Genomic DNA, 22,091 nt, shown 5'->3' on the forward strand with positions numbered 1-22,091 from the left:
CGTAATTGAGGCATTTGTGGGAAGATATACATGATCAGTGAATACAGAATTTCTACTCCCAGGGCGAATGTATCCCTATTTGTCCAAGATAGCACCCAGCGGGGGCTCACGGAGACTCCCATGTGCACCCTGTGGATAGATGGGCTCTGGGTGCCTGCTCATTGGAAATGCGCAACTGTGGCAGTGTGTTTGCTGGCGCAGAGCTCAGATGCACTCTGAGGGGCCCTGGTGCTGAAGTTGCACAGCTGGGTTGTCTGCAGGCAGTTATTCAGGAAGAGGGAATTCAGAATTTCTACTGTGGGGCAGCACACCCTTGTCTGTTCAAAATCACACCCAGCTGAGGCTCACAGTGACTCCTAAGAGAAGTCTATGGCGTGGTGTGCCTCGGAGACCTGCACGTTAGAGATGCACAAATGCGATGTCAGAGGTCTGCCGCTGGGGAGGGGAAGGCTGCACTTACTGCTGTGGGCGTGGTGCTTCTTTGGAGGTGGAGATCCCAGAGTCTGCGAGTCTGAGTCTTCAGGTGGGGCAGCAGGATTTTGGCTGGATTAGCTGCTGGGTCACTGGCAATGTCCAAGGCCTGTCTGGGTGGTGGTGCTGATGAGTTCCTACAAGAGGCTGCTCTCCCCTTTAAGATGGCATGGGTTCCATGCCCAAGTCCCACAGTCCGGGGAGTGCCCACAGAGGTCATAGTCTCTCCCTGTCCCAGAGAGCTTGGTCTGCCAGCCCCTGCTGTTCCTGCCGGATTTAACTGTCTCTCATTCACTCACACACACACCACACACATCCACACACTCTCCTTTCATCCCCTCACTCACTCTATTCCTAGGTATCTTAATTTTTTTTGGTGCAAAGGTAAATGGGATTTTTTTTTTTAGTTTCTCTTTCTGTTAGTTCATTACTGGTGTATAAAAAAAATCCATAGATTTCTGGGTGTTAATTTTGTATCCTGCTACATTGCCTAACTCATTGATTAAGTCTAGTAGTTTTTTGATGGAGTTTTTAGGGTTTTTGATGTACAATATCATGTCTTCTGTGAATAATGACAATTTTACTTCTTTTCCAATTTGGATGCCTTTTATTTCTTCTTCTTGTCTGATTGCTATGGCTAGCACTTCCAGTACTATGTGTAACAGGAGGGATAAAAGAGGGCATCACTGTCTTATTCCTGTTCTTAGGGAAAATGGTTTTAGTTTTTGCCCATTGAGTATGATGTTGGCTGTAGATTTGTCATATAAAGCTTTTGTTATGTTGAGGTATGATCTCTCTATTCCCACTTTGCTGAGTGTTTTTATCAGAAAAGGGTGTTGGACTTTGTCAAATGTCTTTTCTGCATCAATTGATATGATTATATGAAAACATGCTCAAAGTCATTAATCATCCCAGAGATGCAAATCCAAATGACAATGAGATACCATCTCACACCTGTCAGGATGGCTATCATCAACAAATCAACAAACGAGAAGTGCTGGAGAGGATGTGGAGAAAAAGGAACCCTCTTGTACTGCTGGTGGGAATGCAGACTGATGCAGCCATTATGTAGAACAGTACAGCAGTTCCTCAAAAAATTAAAAATGGAACTCCCATTTGACCCAGTAATACCACTTCTAGGAATATATCCCAAGAAAACAGAAACACCAATTACAAAGGATATATGCACCCCTATGTTCATAGTGGCACAATTTACACTAGCTAAGGTTTGGAAACAGCCTAAGTGCCCATCAGCAGACAAGTGGATTAGAAAACTGTGGTATATCTACACAATGGAACTTTATGCTGCTGTAAAAATGAAGGAATTCTTATTATTTGCAACAGCATGGAGGGAACTAGAGAGCATTATGCTAATTGAAATAAGCCAGTCAGAGAAAGATAAATATCACATGATCTCACTCATTTGTGGAAAATAATGAACAACATAAACTGATGAACAAAAATAGAAACAGAGACATAGAAGTATCGAATGGATTGTACAACCTATGAGGGAAGGTGAGGGTAAAGGGTAATATGTAGACCAAAGGACTTGTATGCATGCATATGAGCAAAACCAATGATCACAGACAGTATGGGGGGTGAGGGCTTGTGCTTGGGGAGGAGGTGGCTAGGGAGAAGTCAATGGGGATAAAAGGAGACTCTTGTAATACTTTAACAATTAAGAATTAAGAAAAAGAAAGTGTAAATGATTCTCTTGCCTGATAGTTCAAAGGCCTACAAATATGAGCTATCCTAGCAGGGATTCATTAATATGGAAAATTAGTTTAATTAATATGGAAAGGTGGTTTCATCACTGTGAAAAAAACAGTTTAGTGGAACTGTGAAGCCACTTTAATGGAGTGCAAATCCAAACCCTGTTTGTCATTCACTGATGTTTTGGAAAAATTTCTTAATTTTTCTTCCCTGACTTTCATCTTCTGTAAAATTGGGATGAAAATGGTGCCTGATTCATAATGTTGCTATGAGGATTAAAGTTAATAATTATTGCAAAGCTCTGAGAGCAGCATCTGGCCCATAATGCAAGCTATAACAAATTCATAAATAAAAATTCTTGCAAGGCTTGCAGTTATGTTTCTGAGCAGGAATATCTCATAGATGCCAGAAGCTCCAGAGTTAAAGGTCATGATAGTCAAATATAACATCAAAAATGAAAAAAAAAACACCTTTAGAACTCTTTAGTTGAATAGCTTGCAAAATATGTTTAGTAGTCAGATCCTGTTTACAAATAAAACTTTTTGTAACCCCAATTTATAAAATAAATAAAATATAAAGTCGCTTTGATTGAAGCAAGAATGGTTCTCTCTTACTTTCTTGGCTGCAGTAAAAACCTGATTCCACTTTTAAAAAGAAAACACAACAAGCCCTGGCTGGTTTGGCTCAATGGATAGAGTGTCAGCCTGAGCACCAAAGGGTACCGGGTTAAATTCTGGTCAAGGGCATGTACCTTGGTTGCAGGCTCTTCCCCAGCCCAGGCCCTGGTTGGGGCTCATGCAAGAGGTAACCAATTGATGTGTTTCTCTCACATTGATGTTTCTGTCTTTCCCTCTCTCTTCCACCCTCCCTAAAAATCAATGGAAAAATATCCTCAGGTGAAGATTAAAAAAAAAATCCAAAAGGCCGCCAAAATAAACAGCATTAAGAGTAAACCCTAGGTAAACTATGGACTTTGGTAATTATAATTGTCAATGTAGGTTCATCAACTGTAACAAATGTTGTTGGTAGACGATATTGATAAGGAGAGAAGCTTTGCATGTGTGGGAGCAGGAGTATAAGGGTACAGGGGAGATCTCTGTACCTTTCCCTCAATTTTGCTCTTACCCTTAAACTGTTCTAAAAAATTTCTGAATTTAAAAAACACAAAAGAAACATTATGTATTGACAAACTTATTTACTCTCTAGATGCCATTATCCAGATAAGTAGCTCCCAAGAAATGTGAATTTTCAACCTCCAAGATCCATTCTTTCCAGGTGGCCATTTAATCTTGTACAATGAGTAGAAGTGGCTATCTCCTGCAGAACTAGAGGCCTTCGTGAGTTTTTCAGGCATCTGACTAGAAATCATGCTCCAGAGGAAAATGCTTTTAATAATCTGTCTCTTACCATTTTTAAGTATACAGTGCTGTGACTTTTAGCACATTCACGATGTTGTACAATCATAACCACTATCTAATATCAGAATATTTTCCGCACCTCCCAAAGAAACCTGGTAGTCATTACATTGTCATTTCCCATCCTCTACCCCTTGCCTCTTGTCCCTGGCAACAACTAACCTTCTTTCTTTTTCTATAGACTTGCCTATTCTGGAAACATCAAATAAATAGACTTAAACAATAAGAGGCCCCTCTGTCTGGCTTCTTTCACTTACTAGTAGCATAATGTTTTCAAAGTTCATTCATGTTGTAGTGTATTCATTCCTTTTTAGGGGCACATAATATGCCATTGTATGGATATACCACATTTGTTTAGCAACAATGGACATGTGGGTTGTTTCCACTTTGGGCTATAACGAAAAATACTGCTATGAAAATCTGAACACCAGTTATTGTAGGAAAGTACTTTTTTAGTTATCTCAGATATATGCCTAGGAGTGCAAAACATGACTCATATGGAAAGTCTACGGAGAAACCAAGATGGCAGCATAGGTAAATACCTGACATTGCTGCCTCTGCACAACCACTTAAAAAATACAACTAAAAGACAAAACATACATCACCCAGAACCACAGGAAGGCTGGCTGAGTGGAAATTCTACAACTAGAAGGAAAGAGAAAAACACACTGAGACTCAGAGGAGGTGTGGAAGTAAAGTGCAGAAGTACAGAGGCACGTGCAGAAAGGGCTGGCAACTGAGGATGCGGTTGTCTTTTTCAATCAGGAGGGAGATACAAGCTCCCAACTGCTCTGAACCAGTTCCGGGCAAGTCTCTGGGGACACAGACTCATAAGGGGAGAAAATGGACTGTCTGGCATCGGGTGGAACTCGAGGGTGGCTTTCTCTCAGAGGTGCTTGCAGCGATTACCACAGGACACTGACACGTGGGGCCTCTTAGGGTAGGACTGAGGAGCAGCCATAGCTGCTTGCTCCACCCTGTTGATTCCCTGAGACCCCGCTCCACCCAAGATGTGCACAGAGGCTTTTGCATATGAATGACCTGGTGCTTTGCAGTCTAAAATTAGGTAACAAACTGCAGCTGGGTCAGAGAGAACCAGAACATCCAAAAGAAGGCCCAAGGCCCCACAGCAGCTTGCATTGCTTCACAGCTGGGCCTCATCTTGACACCTCCAAACCCCAAACAAAGAAGAGGAAACTGCAGATCTCTCCATAGCTCCTGCTGGGTAGCCTCAGGCAGAGGCTAAATTGGCACCTCCTTAGAGATCCAAGAGTCAGTGTGCCCAGTGGTCAGAGTGGGACCATCCAGATTACAACTCCTCAGATCCATAAGGGACACACTCAGGGGGCAGACTCAGTGAGCACCAAAGTCCCACTGAAGCAATTCTTTCCCCAGAAGGGTGTCTCCAGCACAGAAGTTCTCCCAACATAGACACAGCTGATTCTCACAGCCAATTGGCCTGGAGGTCAATTCCTCCCAGTGATACCTACAACAATCAAGGCTTAACTACAACAAAACTGTGCACAAAGTCCACAAAGGGGTGCACCAAGAGTGTCCACCTCAGGTAATTGGGGAGGCTGAGCCACTGGACCCTATAGGACACCTAGCACAGAAAGCCACTCTATCAACAGAGGGAAGCATAAAAAATGTGGATACAAAGAAACAGGTCACAAATGACAGAAATGGAGGAAAGCAAACTACTGGATATAGAGTTCAAAACCACACTTTTAAGGTTTTTCAAGAATTTTCTAGAAACCGCCCATAAATTTAGTGAGACCCTTGATAAATCTAGTGAGACCCTTAGGATATGAAAAAGGGCCAACTAGAAATTAAGCATACACTGACTAAAATAAACAATATTATACAGAGTTCCAACAGCAGACTAGAGGATCGCAAGAATCAAGTCAAAGATTTGAAATACAAAGAAGCAAAAAACACCCAACCAGAAAAACAAAAAGAAAAAAGAATCCAAAAATATGAAGATATTGTAGGGAGCCTCTGGGACAACTTCAAGCATACCAACCTCTGAATTATGGGGGTGCCAGAAGAAGAGAGAGAGCAAGATATTGAAAACCTATTTGAAGAAATAATGACAGAAAACTTCCCCTACCTGGTGAAAGAAATAGACTTACAAGTCCAGGGAGCACAGAGAACCCCAAACAAAAGGAATCCAAAGAAGACCACACCAAGACACATCATAATTAAAATGCCAAGAGCAAAAGACAAAGAGAGAATCTTAAAAGCAGCAAGAGAAAAACAGTCAGTTACCTACAAGGGAGTACCCATATGACTGTCAGCTGATTTCTCAACAGAAACTTTGCAGGCCAGTAGGGAGTGGCAAAAAATATTCAAAGTGATGAATAGCAAGAACCTATAACCAAGATTACTTTATCCAGCAAAGCCATCATTCAGAATTGAAGGTCAGATAAAGAGCTTCACAGATAAGGAAAAGCTAAAGGAGTTCATCACCACCAAACCAGTATTATATGAAATGCTGAAAGGTATCCTTTAAGAAGAGGAAGAAGAAGAAGAAAAAGGTGAAGATAAAAATTATGAACAACAAATACATATTTATCAACAAGTGAATCTAAAAATCAAGTGACTAAATAATCTTATGAACAGAATAAGCTGGTGAATATAATAGAATCAGGGGTATAGAAAGGGAGTGGACTGACAATTCTCAGGGGGAAAGGGGTGTGGGAGGTGCGGGAAGAGGTTGGACAAAAATTGTACACCTATGGATGAGGACAGTGGGGAGGGGGTAAGGGCAGAGGGGGCAGAGGATGGGAACTGGGTGGAGGGGAGCTAAGGGGGGAAAAAGAATAACAACTGTAATAATATGAAAAATAAAGATTTCATTATAAAAAACATATACCTACAAATATATATATATATATATATATATATATATATATATTTGTACATATATATATATATATCTGCATCTAAGCTTATGAGTTTATTAAAAAGTTTTATTTAGCTAGGTATGCAAATATCTATTCAAATGTAAGGTGTATGTTCATTCAATAATAATCATTGAATACTTAACTGTGCCAGATACATCACTAGTTACTTTTTGTCTATTAAATATGGTAATTTTGTATAGATTATTTAATATTTGCCTTTTAAAAAGAAATAAAACATAGTTAGAGAAAAAATAATTATAATGAGAAATTGAAGTTCATTTGGTCCTGGTTTACCAAGGTTTTACTCTACTTTCTGGTGTCAGGAATGTTAGTTCTTTGTCTTTAGAGCTTGAGCAGTCTTTAAAGTATTTCCCGGTGAACTTCTCCATCACAGTTTCTGATTTCCACAGATTTTGTCTTATTATTCTTTAGATTCTTGCAAATGACGAATACACATGCACACATGTATACACATTAATATAGACTATGTCTATATATAATTACAAATAATTTCAATTACTATTTAATGTTATATACTGTGTCACAATTATGGCCTGCATATCTAGATAACTTCAATCTCTAGTCTATTAATTGACTTTCTTAAGTAACAATATGCAATTATTATACTTTCTGAGATCAGCTATTTTTCCTTTGCCTATGAGGAGGAAGAGGCCATAAAGGTTTAATTAATCAAGTAATGAATGATTAAATATAGCCTGAGTCTATTGGCCTCAGTAACTTTTCTAAATTATGTGTACTTATTTAGCAGGGAATAGAACATCCATGGAATACTTTTGCATTTCTTAGGAAACAGGAGGGTTTTTGTATGTTGTATGGAGGCTTTGTAGTTAATGGCAACATGATTACAGAGTTTGCACATATTTGTCATCATGATCCTCCTCTACCATGATATTTCATCTTTTCTCATCGAGAAGTGTAATTTGTATCTTGAATCCATCAGATTCAAGATCTGGATTTGATCATATGACTTACTTTGGTTAATAATATTTTAGCAGGCATGACACAAGCCATGACTTGAAAACTGTTACAATAATGAAGCTTACCCTCTCATACTGCTCCTAGGAACACTGTAACTATCACCATAGGAAAAAAAAAACCAGGCTAGCCTATTTAATAATAAACTAAATATGGCAAAGTTTCCTTCATTACACCTGGTGACAAGAAGCCAACAACTGGACATATAAATAAGAGAATCAACGCCACCTGACCAGATGGCTCAGTTAGTTAGTATGTTCTCTCATAAACCAAAAATGTTGTGGGTTCTATCCCCACTCAGGATGCATATGGGAGGCAATTGATGGATGTTTCTATCCCGAATCAATGGTTCTCTCTCTCTCTCTCTCTCTCTCTCTCTCTCTCTCTCTCTCTCTCTCCCACCCCTCCCTCTCTCCCTGTTCCTCTCTGTCCGCCTCTGTGGGAAACTGATACAGGGTTAAGCCTTGGACTGACCTGTTGGCAAAGTCACAAACAAGTCCCAGCTTAGAGGGCACAGTCCTCTTAGCATAATTAGGCTTGACCTTATAACACTTCCTAGATCTTATCTGGGAAGCTAATGGGCTGAGGAAATGCAGGAAGTGTAACCATGGTCAAAACAAGAGAACCTCACAAGAACTGTGTAACTATGGTAACCACTACCTTGTTTACCTCTCACTATAAAAAGCTTGGTGAGGCCTGAGCACAGTGGAAGTCCTTCCTCGTGAATTGACTTACCCGCCTGGCCCCCCAATATTCCCAAATTATCTCGTGTCTTTTCCTTTTCATTTGTTGTGCGGCTCCTCTTCCAGACCCAAACCCTGAACCACGCAGGACGTGGAGGGAAACACTTACGACACCCCTCTCCCTTTCCTTTCCTCTCTCTCTCAAATCAATAAACATATTCGGTGCTCACTTCGGGAGCACATATACTAAATTTGGAACAATACAGAGAAGATTAGCATGGCCCCTGTGCAAGGATGACACCCAAATTTGTGAAGCATCTATCATTCAGAATTAAAGGAGAAATAATGAGCTTCACAGACAAAAAAAAAAAAAAAAGGCTAAGGGAATCTATGACTACCAAGCCAGCAATGCAAGAAATGCTAAAGGGACTGGTGTAAAAAGAAGAAATAAAAAGGGAAGAACAAACACAGGCACAAAAAATAAAAATGGCTACAAACAAGTACCTTTCAATAATAACTTTAAATGTACGTGGACTAAATGCTCCAATCAAAAGACATCGAGTGCCTGAATGGGTAAAAAAAAAAAAAAAAAAGGCCCATATATATGCTGTCTACAAGAGACCCACCTCAGAACAAGGGAATCACACAGACTGATAGTGAGGGGATGTAAAAATTTCTTTCAGGCGAAAGGAAAAGATAATAAAAGCTCGGGTACCGATACTTATATTTGACAAAATAGATCTCAAAGCAAAGGCCATAACAAGAGATAAAAAAGGTCACTTCACAATACTAAAGAGGTTGATACAACAAGAGGATATAACCCTGATAAACATTCATGCACCCAATGCAGGAGCACCCAGATACTAAAAAACAAACAAACAACCAAAAAACAAAACTCCTGGAAGATATCAGGGGAGAAATTGACAGCAATACAGTCATAGTAGGAGACTTCAATAGCCCACTGACATCACTGGATAAATTCTCTAGACAAAAAAAAATCAGCAAAGAAACAGCATTCCTAAATGACTCACTAGATCAGATGGATTTACTTGACATCTACAGAATATTTCCCCTTAAAGCCATGGAATATACATTCTTCTCAAGTGCATATGGGACATTTTCAAAGATAGATCACATATTGGGTCACAGGCAAAGTCTCTCCAAATTCAAGAAGATTGAAATCATATCAAGTATCTTCTCAGACCACAATGGCATAATATAAGAAATAAACAACAATAAAAACAATCAAAAAATTCAAACACTTGGAAGCTGAATAGCATGCCATTAAACAATGATTGGGTTACCAAAGAGATCAAAGAAGAAATTAAAAACATCCTGGACACAAATGAGAATGAAAATACAACAATCCAAAATCTATGGGACACAATGAAAGCAGTCCTGAGAGGGAAGTTTATAGCTCTACAGGCCTATCTAAAAAAAAAAAAAAAAAAAAAAAAAAAAACCCACAAGAAAAAATGGTAGTAAATCATCTAACTCTACATCTCAAAGAATTAGAAAGAGAGCAACAAGAAAAGCTCAGAGTGAGCCGAAGGAAGGAGATAATAAAGATCAGAGCAGAAATAAATGACATATAGACAAAAAAAATACAAAAGATCAATGAAACAAAGTGCTGGTTCTTTGAAAGGATAAACAAGATTGATGAACCTCTATCCAGGCTCACCGAGAAGCAAAGAGAGAAGACCCAAATAAACAAAATCAGAAATGAAAAAGGCTAATTAACAACAGACCCCCACAGAAATACAAAGGCTTATTAAAAAATACTATGAACAAATCTATTTCAACAAACTAGACAACCTGGAGGAAATGGACATAATCCTAGAAAAATACAACCTTCTAAAACTCAATCAGGAAGAATCTAAAAATCTCAATAGGCCAATAACTATGGAAGAAATTGAAGCAGTCATCAAAAAGCTCCTGCAAACAAAAGCCCACGGTCAGATGGCATCACAGGGGAGTTTTACAAAATATTCAAGAAAAAACTGAAACCTATCCTCCTCAGACTATTCCAAAAAATTCAAGTGGAAGGAACACTTCCAAGCACTTTCTATGAAGCCAGCATTACCCTAAACCAAAACAAGATAAAGACAACACAATGAAAGAGAATTATAGGTCAATATCCCTCATGAACATAGATGCCAAAATCCTCAACAAAATTCTAGCAAATCAGATCCAACATTACATCAGAAAGATCATACACCATGACCAAGTAGGATTTATACTGGGGATGCAAGGACGGTACAATATCTGCAAATCAATAAATATGATACATCACATATAAAAATGAGAGATAAAAATCAAAGTCATATCAATTGATGCAGAAAAAGCATTTGACAAAATCCTACACCCTTTCTTGATAAAAATCCAAAGCAAAATGGGAATAGAAGAATCATACCGCAAAATAATAAAAGCCATATATGACAAACCTAGAGCCCACATCATACTCAATGGGTAAAAACTAAAACCATTTCACCTAAGAACAGGAATGAGACAAGGATGCCTACTTTCACCACTCCTGTTTGACATAGTTATGCAATTGCTAGCCATAGCAATTAGACAAGGAGAAGAAATAAAAGGCATCCAAACTGGAAAAGAAGATGTAAAACTGTCATGATTCTCAGATGACATGATACTGTACTTGGAAAACCCTAAAGGCTCCATCAAAAAATTATTAGTCTTAATAAATGAATTCAGCAATGTAGAAGGATACAAAATTAATGCCAAGAAATCTATGGCCAATAGTGAACATATAACAAGAGAGACTAAAAAAACAATCCCATTTACCATTGCACCAAAAAAATTAGGATACCTAGGAATAAACTTAACTAAGGAGGTGAAAGACCTGTACTCAGAAAACTACAGGACACTGAAAAAAGAGATAGAAGAAGACATAAACAGATGGAAGAACATACTGTTCATGGATTGGTAGAATCAACATCATTAAAATCTCCATACTACCAAAAGCAATCTATAGATTCAATGCACTGCCCATTAAAATACAAACAGCATATTTCACAGACCTAGAAGGAACTCTTCAAAAATTCATCTGGAATAAAAAACAACCCTGAATAGCTGCAGTGATCCTGAGAAAGAAGTACAAAGTAGGTGAGATCTCAATACCAGATATCAAGCTGTATTACAAAGCCACTGTTCTCAAAACTGTCTGGTACTGGCACAGGAACAAAAATATAGATCAATGGAATAGAATAGAGAACTCAGAAATTGACCCAAACCACTATGCTCAATTAATACTTGACAAAGAAGGCATGAACATACAATGGAGTCAAGACAGTCTCTTCAATAAATGGTGTTGGGAAAATTGGACAGATACATACAAAAAAAAAAATGAAACTAGACCACAAACTTATACCATACACAAAAATAAACTCAAAATGAATAAACTTAAACATAAGACAGGAAACCAGAAAAATATTAAAGGAATCCGCAGGTAGCAAAATCTCAGACATATGCCGAAGCAATTTCTTTGCCGATACAGCTCCTAGGGCATTGGAAACTAAAGAGAAAATAAATAAGTGGGACTACGTCAATATAAAAAGCTTTTGTACCGCAAAAGAAACCATCAACAAAACAACAAGAAAGTTCAATGCACGGGGGAACATATTTGCCAGTGTTATCTCCGATAAATGTTTAATCTCTAAAATTCACAGGGAACTCATACAACTTCACAAAAGAAAGATAACTCAATCAAAAAAAGGGCAACGGACCTAAATATATACTTTTCTAAAGAAAACCTAAGGAAGGCCAAGAGACATATGAAAACATGCTCAAAGTCACTAATCATCAGAGAGATGCAAATCAAAACGACAATAAGGTACCATTTCATGAGAATGGTTATCATCAACAAATCAACAAACGACAAGTGCTGGTGAGATTGTGGAGAAAAAGGAACCCTCGTGCACTGCTGGTGGGAATGCAGACTGGTGCAGACACTGTGGAGAACAGTATGGAGTTTCCTCAAAAAACTAAAAATGGAAATCCCATTTGACCCAGTGATCCCACTTCTAGAAATACATCTCAAGAAACTAGAAACACCAATCAGAAAGGATATATAAACCCCTATGTTCATAGCAGCACAATTTACCATAGCTAAGATTTGGAAATAGCCTAAGTGCCCATCAGCAAATTAGTGGGTTAGAAAACTGTGGTACACAATGGAATACTATGCTGCTCTAAAAAGGAAGGAATTCCTACCATTTGCAACAGCATGGATGGTCCTGGAGAGCATTATGCTAAGCGGAATAAGCCAGTCAGAGAAAGATAAATATCACATGGTTTCACTCATTTTTGGAAAATAATGAACAACATAAACTGGTTAACCAAAACAGAACCAGAGACAGAAGCATTGATCAGACTGTCAAACCTCACAGGGAAAATAGGGGAAGGTTTGGGTAATGGGGAAAGATTACCCAAAGGACTTGTATGCATGCTTATAAGCCTAACCAATGGACACAGACACCAGGGGGGTGAGGGTATGAGTGGGGAGGTGGGGGGGGGGGACAATGGGGGAATAAGGACACATATGTAATACCTTAATTGATAAAGAAAAATTTATAAAAAGAAAGGGAAAGAGCAAAAATAAATAAATACATAAAAGGTGAATAAGATGGAGTTAGTAAGCAATTCTAGGGACATGATTCAAATCATAAAAAAATAAAACAAAATAAAATAAACATATAGTTCGGTGAGGATAAAAAAAAAAGAATATCAACTCCTAGCTAACTACAACGATATAAGGGAGCACAGATGACACAACAGAGAAAAACCATCCTAGCTTTACCAAGCCAAAATTAATTGCCCACACAACTGTGCATAAACAAATGTGTTTCTTTAAACTACTAAGTGTTAGGTTGTTTTCTCAAACCAAAATGAATTATTAAAAGTCTATATCCCCATGTCAATATTTCTCAAACTTTAATGGGCATTTGAATTACCCGAGGATCTTACTAAAATGCAGATTCTGACCCAGTAGGTCTGGACTTGGGCTCAATATTTTGCATTCTTAATGAGTTCCAATAGATAATGATAATATTGGTCCACTAAACACATTTTCATTAACAGTGGCCTGTGTGATAAGAGACATAAAATGGTTCATACAAATGTTTGCTTCTCTAGTCAATGAAGTCCATGATTTTTATCAATAAAATAAACCACAATTCACCATAGCTAAGATCTGGAAACAGCCTAAGTGCCCATCAGTAGATGAATGGATCAGAAAACTGTGGTACATCTACACGATGGAATACTATGCTGCTCTAAAAAGGAAGGAACTCTTACCATTTGCAACGTCATGGATGGAACTGGAGAGCATTATGCTAAGTGAAATAAGCCAGTCAATGAAGGAAAAATACCACATGATCTCACTCATTCAGGGATAATAGAGACCATTATAAACTTTTGAACAATAATAGATACAGAGGCAGAGCTGCCTCAAACAGATTGTCAAACTGCAGCAGGAAGGCCGGGGAGGGTTGCGGGGCAGAAGGTAGGGGGGTAAGAGATCAACTAAAGGACTTGTATGCATGCATATAAGCATAACCAGTGGACATAAGACATTGGGGGGTAGGGGAGGCTAGGGGACTGTCTAGGGCGGGGGGATAAAATGGACACATATGTAATACCCTTTGTAATACTTTAAGCAATAAAAAAAAATAATAATAAAATAAAATAAAATAAACCAATTTTAAATTTAAATAAATTTATATTGTCTTCTCATCTAACAAACAGGTAACAATTCCACCTCTAACTCAACACACACACAATTCATTATCAGCATGCAGTCAAATAGAAACCTTCAGTGTAGAAGTCTAGAAAACCATAGTACCATATACAAAAAAAAAACAATAATAGTAATTATGACAGCAGAAATACTTCAGGAATTAATTTGTTTTATAATAAATTTTATTTAAAGCCCTGTTTAAATATCTGAACTTTAAGTAATTATAGAGTTCCTGCTCCCATTGAGCGTGCAAAGTAGTACTTGGTTTGAGGGAATATAGAGTCATTTTTATTCATATAAATGAATAAATTTCTGTATTTATTAAGTCCCAAATAAATTTCCCTTGCAAGTATTATCATGGAAAAAATAAATATAGCATATATAGCACCCAATTACTATAGTCAAGATAATATAACTAATAGTTAACAAAGTAAGATGAACCTAAGCAATATTTCTATCTGGTTTTACTAAACATTACAGAAGGAGAATAAAGCTAGCTTTTTGAGAGCTTTAAATTTTACACATTTGATTCTTAATTTTTTTTCCAGGCTGCTTTCCATAGTGTTTGTACCAGTCTACATTCCCACCAACAGTGAATGAGGGTTCCCTTTTTTCCACAACCTCCCCAACACTTGTTATTGTTTGTCTTGTTAATAATGGCCACTCTAACCGGTATGAGGTGGTATCTCATTGTAGTTTTGATTTGCATTTCCCTAATTGCCAGTGAGGTTGATAATATATATTGGCTGTTTGTATATCTTCTTGGGAGATGTGTGTTTTTTAGGTCCTCAGCCCAATTTTTTATTGGGTTGTTTGTTTGGTGTTGAATCTTATGAGTTCTTTATATATTTTGGAAATTAAACCTTTGTTGGACCTACTATTTGCAAATATCATCTCCCATCCAGATGGCCGCCTCTTTGTTTTGTTGTCAGTGTCTTTTGCTATGCAGAGCTTTTAGTTTGATATAGTCCCATTCATTTATTTTTTCCTTTCCTTTGCCGTTGGGATCAAGTTCATAAAATGTTCTCCGTGACCAAGGTCCAAGAGTTTGTAACCTATATTTTCTTCTATGTAATTTATTGATTTGGGTCTTATATTTAGGTCTTTGATCCATTTTGAATTATCTTTTGTACATGGGGACAAATTGTAATCCAGTTTCATTTGTTTGCATGTGACTTTCCAGTTTTCTCAGCACCATTACTGAAGAGACTATTTTTACTCCATTGTGTGTTTCTGACTCCTTTGTCAAAATGTATCTGTCCATATACATGTGGTTTCATACCTGGGGTCTCTATTCTGTTCCATTGATCTGTGTTTGTTTCTCTGCCAATACCATGCTGTTTTCATTATCGTAGCTCTGTGGTTTAATTTGAAATCCCATAGAGTGTTACCTCCAGCTTCATTATTTTTTCTCAGGATTACTTTGGCATATGACCTAGCAGTCCCTCTCCCAAGTATATACCTGAAAAACTAGAAATCATGTATTTGCAAAGATATATTAACCCCTAAGTTCATTGCAGCATTATTCATGGTGGCCAAAACATAGAAACAGCTGAAGTGTACTGATATATAGGACTGAATGAAGAAGATGTGGTACAAATACACAGTGGAATACTACTCAGCCATAAGAAAGTATGAAATAATGCCATTTGTAACAAAACTGATGGACCTTGAGAACATTATGCTAAGTGAAATAAGTCAGACAGGAAAAGCTAAGAACCAAACTATTTCACTCATATGTAGGGTATAAAACTGAAACTCGTGAACACAAACTGCAGTGTGGTGGTTGCCAGAGGGTCGTGGGAAAAGGGAGAAGGGAGTCCTAATATATGGCGACAAGAGATTTGACTTTGGGTGGTGGGCACATGGTGCAATATACAGATCTTGTAACATAGAAACCCAAACCTGAAACCTTTTTGATTATATTGACCAATGTCACCCATTAAATTTAATAAAAAAATAAAATAAATAAATTTTACACTTTTAAAAAGTGCTTTAAATGAATTTGAGATAAGGGTCTCACAAATTTAATACTGAAACAAATTCAGCCCTTTTTGGACCATAAGCATCATAGAAAAAGTTGAATTAAATGATACTTAAGATCACCTCCAACTCTGTGATTGTATGAATTTTTTGAAGAGGAAATTGCTTAACTACAATAAATAATACGTGATGTTTAGAAACTAATGCTAGTGGTGTTCATTAAGAAAATATTTTCAAACTTAACAAATAAGAAGATAGTTAATATCTACTCATTTGGATTTTACTTCACAAATACATGAATACTTGCTAAAGTTATTTTAAGATAGCTGAAAAGTGTGTGATAATTTATTTACCTTTAATTAGATACTCTCTATATATTTTGTTTATATAGAGATTTCAACTCTGTATCTCCAGAACTACTACCATCACACACATATACACACACAAACACACTCACATAATATTGGAGAGATTTCAGTGGCTATAAAATTTCTTAATATCTTTTTTAGATAAAATTCACATATAATATATACCTATTAAAACTGTATAATTCAGTTTTTATTCATTATATTATTAATATTTTAATTACAAAATAATGTATAACAAAATTTGCCATTTTAAGTGTACAATTCAGTAGCATTAACTACCTTCACAATATTGTACTACCATCACCACTTCCTATTTCAAAAAATTTTCATCACCCCAATAGGAACTATGTAACAACTAAGCAATAATTGTCAATTCCACCCTGCCCCCAGTCCTCAGTAACCTCTAATCTACTTTCGATCTTTATGAATATATTTATATACTAGAGGCCCAATGCACAAAATTCATGCAAGAGTAGGCCTTTGCAGATGTGGCAGCTGCCTCAATCCTTCCCTCGCAGCTGAGTTGGCTGCAGCCCCAGCTTGGTCCGGAAGGACATCTGGAAAGCATATTATGCTTTTATTATTATAGATTAGATAGTTCATATATGTGGATTCATAAACTAGTTGTCCTGTGTCTGGCCAACTTTGCTTAGCATAATGTTTTCAAAGCTTATCTATTTTGTGGCTTGTATCAGAACTTCATTCCCTTTTACAGCTAAATAATATCCCTTTATATGTTTACTAGAGGCCCGGTGCACAAAAATTTGTCCATTTGGCCGGGGGGAGGGGGAGGGCATCTCTCAGCCCAGATTGCACGCTCTCACAATCTGGGACCCCTTGGATAGGGTCCAGTCCCATTGCAGCATGGTTCTGGTTCCCCAGAGCCTGAGGGCGGGGGGAGGGACCAAGAGGCCAGTCCAATGGCAGCATGGCTCCATTCCCACAGCTCCCTCCTGCTGCTGTGCTGCAGGCAGCCGGGAGCCACAGCTCCCTCCCACCACCGTGCTGCAGGCGTTGGAGACCCAGGGCTGACTCCTGCCATGGATGGCCAGGACTCAGGGCTGACTCCCGCTGTGCCAGCCGGGACCCTAGCCTGGTGTTCGGTCGTCCATCCAGATGTTTAGTTTGTGACGGACCCTGGCTCTTTATATATTAGGATAGCACATATTTTTCCCATTCATCTGATGTTGATATTGATGGATAATAACTTTCTGCTATTATTAGTAATGCTGCAATACACATTGATGTACAAGTATCTCTTTGAAACCCTGCTTTCCCAACTTTTAGGTAGATACCAAGGACTATTATAGAGTTATATGGTAATTCTATGAATGGCTATTTTAGGGACTGCCAAATTGCATTTTTACTTGCTGCACAATTTTATATTCCTACTAGCAATATACAAGGGTTCCAATTTCTCCACATCCTCACCAACACTTGTTATTTTAAGTGGTAAAAAAAATACCACAAGATAATATAAAATATATCAGATTAATAATTTCTAAACATACAATACAATATTGCTTACTATATGTGCATTGGTTTATTGCATACCTGGAAATTTTTAATCTCAATGACTGAAACTCTATATCCTTTAAACAAAAATTCACCATATGTTTCCTATGCCAGCCCCTAACAGCCACCATTCTACTTTCTGCTACTTTGAGTTTGAATAATTTACATATCTCATTTAATTGCAATCATGCTGTATTTGTTCTCCTGTAACTGACTTAACATAATGTCCTCAATGTTCATCCATGTTGTATTGACCCTAGCATTGCATATCATAGGATTGCCTTCTTTTTTAACCCTAAATATATTCAATTGAAAAACAGGAATGGATGTATCATGTATTTGTAAACATTTAAGTTGCTTCTAACTCTTGGCTATTGAGAATAAGGCTGCAATAAACATGGGAGTGCAAATATCTCTTTGAGACCGTGTGTTCAATTATTTTGGATAAATACCCCAAAACACAAATGATTAATTATATGCAATCTCAATTTTGCGCTCTTTAAAGTAGATCCATACTGTTTCCATAAAAGTGACACCATTTATATTTTCACCATCAGTGCAGTGCACAAATGTTCCAATTTTTCTACATCTGTTAATCCTATTGAAGATTCCTTATATACAATGAGTTTATTCTTGTTTCTTTCAAGATTCTCTAGGTCTTTGGCTTTAACACTTTGATTTCAATGTATCTTGGTATACATATATTTGGGTTTGTGTATTGTTACTCACCTTGCTTGTTGGATTTATAGTTTCATATTTCATAAAAACAGAAATTTTTTAGCCATGTTCTTCAAATATTCTTTCTGCATGCTTCTATTTTTTTTCTCCTTCTGGTCTCTTTTTAACATGATGGTATACCTACCAGAGGTTCTGTTTACTGCATTTTATTCATTTGCTGCATTTTACTTCATTCATTTTACTTAAGCTCTGTTAACAATTTTTTCATTCTTTATTCTTTCTGCTCCTCAAACTAAATAACTCCAATGATTCTGTCTTCAACTTTTCTATTTTTCTTCATTATGCTCAAATCTGCTGCTGAGTCCCTATATTGAATTTTTAATTTCACTTCTTCTACATTTAAGTTTTTTTTATTGATTTCAGAGAGAGGAAGGGAGAGGGAGAGAGAAATGGAAACATCAATGATGAGAGAGAATCATCAATTGGCTGCCTCCTGCACACCACCGTGAATTGAACCATGACCTCCTCCTGGTTCATAGCTCTAAGCTCAACCACTGAACCACACCAGCCTGGCCAGTTCTACTTTTCATCTCCAGAATTTCTATTTTATCCCTTTTTAAAAATTCCAACTCTGTATATTGATATTCTCATGTTATTTTACATCAATTTTAGTTTTTAGCTATGTTCTTTGTTAGGTCTCTGAGCAAATTTGAGTTGTTTTTTTAGTTCTTTCTACTAAGTCTGGTTTCTGAGCTTCCTCAGGGATGACATTTGTCAATTTATTTTGCTCCATTGAATGAGCCATAATTTCCTGTTCTTTTTATACTGTGTTATTTGTTTTCTTTGTCAAAAAACAGATGCTTGAATATTATAATATTCTAACTCTAGAAATCACATTCTTCTTCACCAGAGTTTGTTTTTGTTGCTCTTATTATTTCAGGCTACAGTATTTCATTTGTTCAGGTATTTTTCCAAACTCTTTTCAAAGACTGTATTCCTTGTCATGTGTGATGACTAAAGTCTCAATTCTTTTAGCTCACACTCAATCAATGCTTTAACAGAATTATTCCTGAAAGCCAAGATATAAAAAAAAGAAAAATATAAACAAACAAAATAGAAAAAAATTTAAAAGCACCTCTCCCAGTGTATGCTAATTAGCTCTTGCTAGGGGATTCTTTCCCAGTATTTTACAAAGTGATGGGATAAGCCTAAGTTGAAAGCTTAGGGTATATTCTGTTTCTTTTGTTGTTGTTGTTGTTGTTGTTGTTGTTGCTGCTGTTCTTTTTTAGTATGCATGTTTACCTTGACATATATGTGGCTTTTAAAATTCTCCCATACACAAGTAGTTTTGATTTTCATAATTCCCCAAAGAAGCTCTCCCAGATTTTACTCTGAGCATTTTATATGTCTATTATATGTTTTCACCAGTTATATTTTGCCCCAGGCAGCTTCAGTTTGTGAGTTAACCTTGCAGCACTTTTTAGCAATGTCTCCCACTTTTCCAGCCTGTGTTCCAAATTAGGTGAAATTGGGATGAGTGCCTCACAACAGTACTACAAGAAGCCCCTGGACATATTAGAGTAGGCATGCATGATATTTTGAAAATGAGATCTGCTCTGCTCCCTCTGTAACCCAGGACAAGAGCCCATCGTGGAACACAGGCTGGCATACTTTAAAACTTCTTCTGCTTTAAAACTACCAGCATACACAAGGGTGAGGGGTGCAAGGGCAAATGAAAATGCCACAAAACTTTTCTACCATTTTCAAATTGCCTTATAAAAAATTCAGTGTTTGCTTAGCAGCTATAAACCTTTGACTGTTTCCAGAGTACTGGCAATGTTGGTTCTGACAATTCCTGCTAGTTTTTTAATGTTTCTCTGTGGGAATGAGAGCTTGGGACTGCTTATTCTGCATTTTGCTGGTGTAATTTCTCTGTATGATTTTAATTTGAGCCTCCAGTATCCAAATTTAAATAAACAATATCAAACTAAATCCATATGCTTCCACCAGATGTCAAAAACTCAGAAATAGCAAAATTAAAACCACCAAATCAATAAATATTGTTTAGTAAGAATTTATTGTGAATATAAAAGAAGTTTGTAGGGGGAGGTGGATGGGAAGTGATCAACCAATGAACTTATATGTACATGTGCATAATCAAAGGACCCAGACAATAGGGTGGTGAAAGCCTGGAGCGGGGGTGCAGAGGCGGGATACCAGAGGTCAATGCAGGGGAAAAAGAGACATATGTAATACTTTCAACAATAAAAAATTTTAAAAAATAACAGCCCTAAGGAAAGAAAATAAAAGTTTGTAAACTGGGAGCTTTCAAAATCAAAGACTGATATGAAGCTCAGGGTCATGAAGTTACAGGATGAAAAATTGGAAGCTCTTAACCTTTGCATGATTGGTTAATAAAATGGAGGTTTCTGGATGGCAGGGGATTGGTTAAAAGTGATTATCTCATACCATTTTTAAGAAGATTATAAGGTTTTTTTTTATGATCTCAGAGGCACTTATAGGAAATAACCTAAGTTAAATCTTACTTATGTTCATGAAATAATATAGGTTTAATTTTGCTTGAGTGGCTTAAATTATTTTGTCTGCTCAAAGAATTCTCAAGTGTTGTCTCCATTTTGTATTTAATTTTAACACACACTAAAGAATAAGTAAATATTCTACTTCTGTTTGATGCATGTATGCATCAGTGTGTATATTTTTATTCTGCTGGTTATTTTATTAAAAATAAAAGTTTGTTTAAATTAGACATTTGAAAATGATAAATATTTTTCCCTATTAATTATAATTTCTGATCATTTGACTCATAATGAGTTTGGGAAATTTATAAACTATAAACAAATATTTCACTCAGCAGCACTTATGAGAATGTAAGTGAGAATTAAAAATAAAACCATTCAAGTGCTTAGTATGTGGCAGACACTATCCAAGATGTTTCACAGATTTTATCTTCACAACAACTTTATAGAAATTTATAATCAAAGAAAATATGCAACTTACCCAAAGTTACACAGCTGGTAAATTGGAAAATTACACTTAAACTGGGTTTTCAAACTTTAATCCTAATTTTCATTCAACAATCCCACAGCTGACTTATTTTCTTAGCTGTTTTAAAATAGGATTAAATATGGCATTACAAAAACATGTAGAGTAATAAGAAGATCAGTTTAAGGAGAATCTAATCTTTTAGATGAAAATATATGCAGTGGCTCAAGAAAGAGATAGAGAGAGAGAGAAGACAAGAGGCTTTTTTTTTAGTACCGTCCATTGTCATTTACACAGATATTATTGACTATATCTTGTTAATCACATTTACTTTTTGTTGCTTTTTTGTGGATATTTCTGTCAATATTTACAATGTGCCTCTAAGAAGAACAATAATAAAAAGAATGAGCCTAAGGATCCAGATTATATAGCTATGTAATACAAATATATCCAATTTATCAATTGCAAACTCTTTAAACTGAAAAACCACTATTATTTAACTGATTTTTCCAGCAACAAAATCATAGCAGTTTCTGACCTTACTACTGTAAAGCCATTTACTCATATTTTGTCAGAGAGGCTAGACATAAACGACAGAAAGGAAG

General features: G+C 36.8%; 1 non-coding gene and 1 pseudogene across 1 annotated transcript; one reads left to right on the forward strand and one right to left on the reverse strand.

The window, feature by feature from the left end:
* The window catches only part of LOC118654423, a 172,786-nt pseudogene that overhangs the window by 99,494 nt on the left and 51,201 nt on the right, over positions 1–22,091 (reverse strand).
* Positions 8,407–8,513, forward strand: LOC118654799. Its single transcript, XR_004967066.1, has one exon. It is a non-coding gene; the product is annotated as a U6 spliceosomal RNA (small nuclear RNA).

This window comes from Myotis myotis, unplaced genomic scaffold, assembly GCF_014108235.1.
Source record: "Myotis myotis isolate mMyoMyo1 unplaced genomic scaffold, mMyoMyo1.p scaffold_m19_p_4, whole genome shotgun sequence".
In the NCBI taxonomy this organism is placed as follows: Eukaryota; Metazoa; Chordata; class Mammalia; order Chiroptera; family Vespertilionidae; genus Myotis; species Myotis myotis.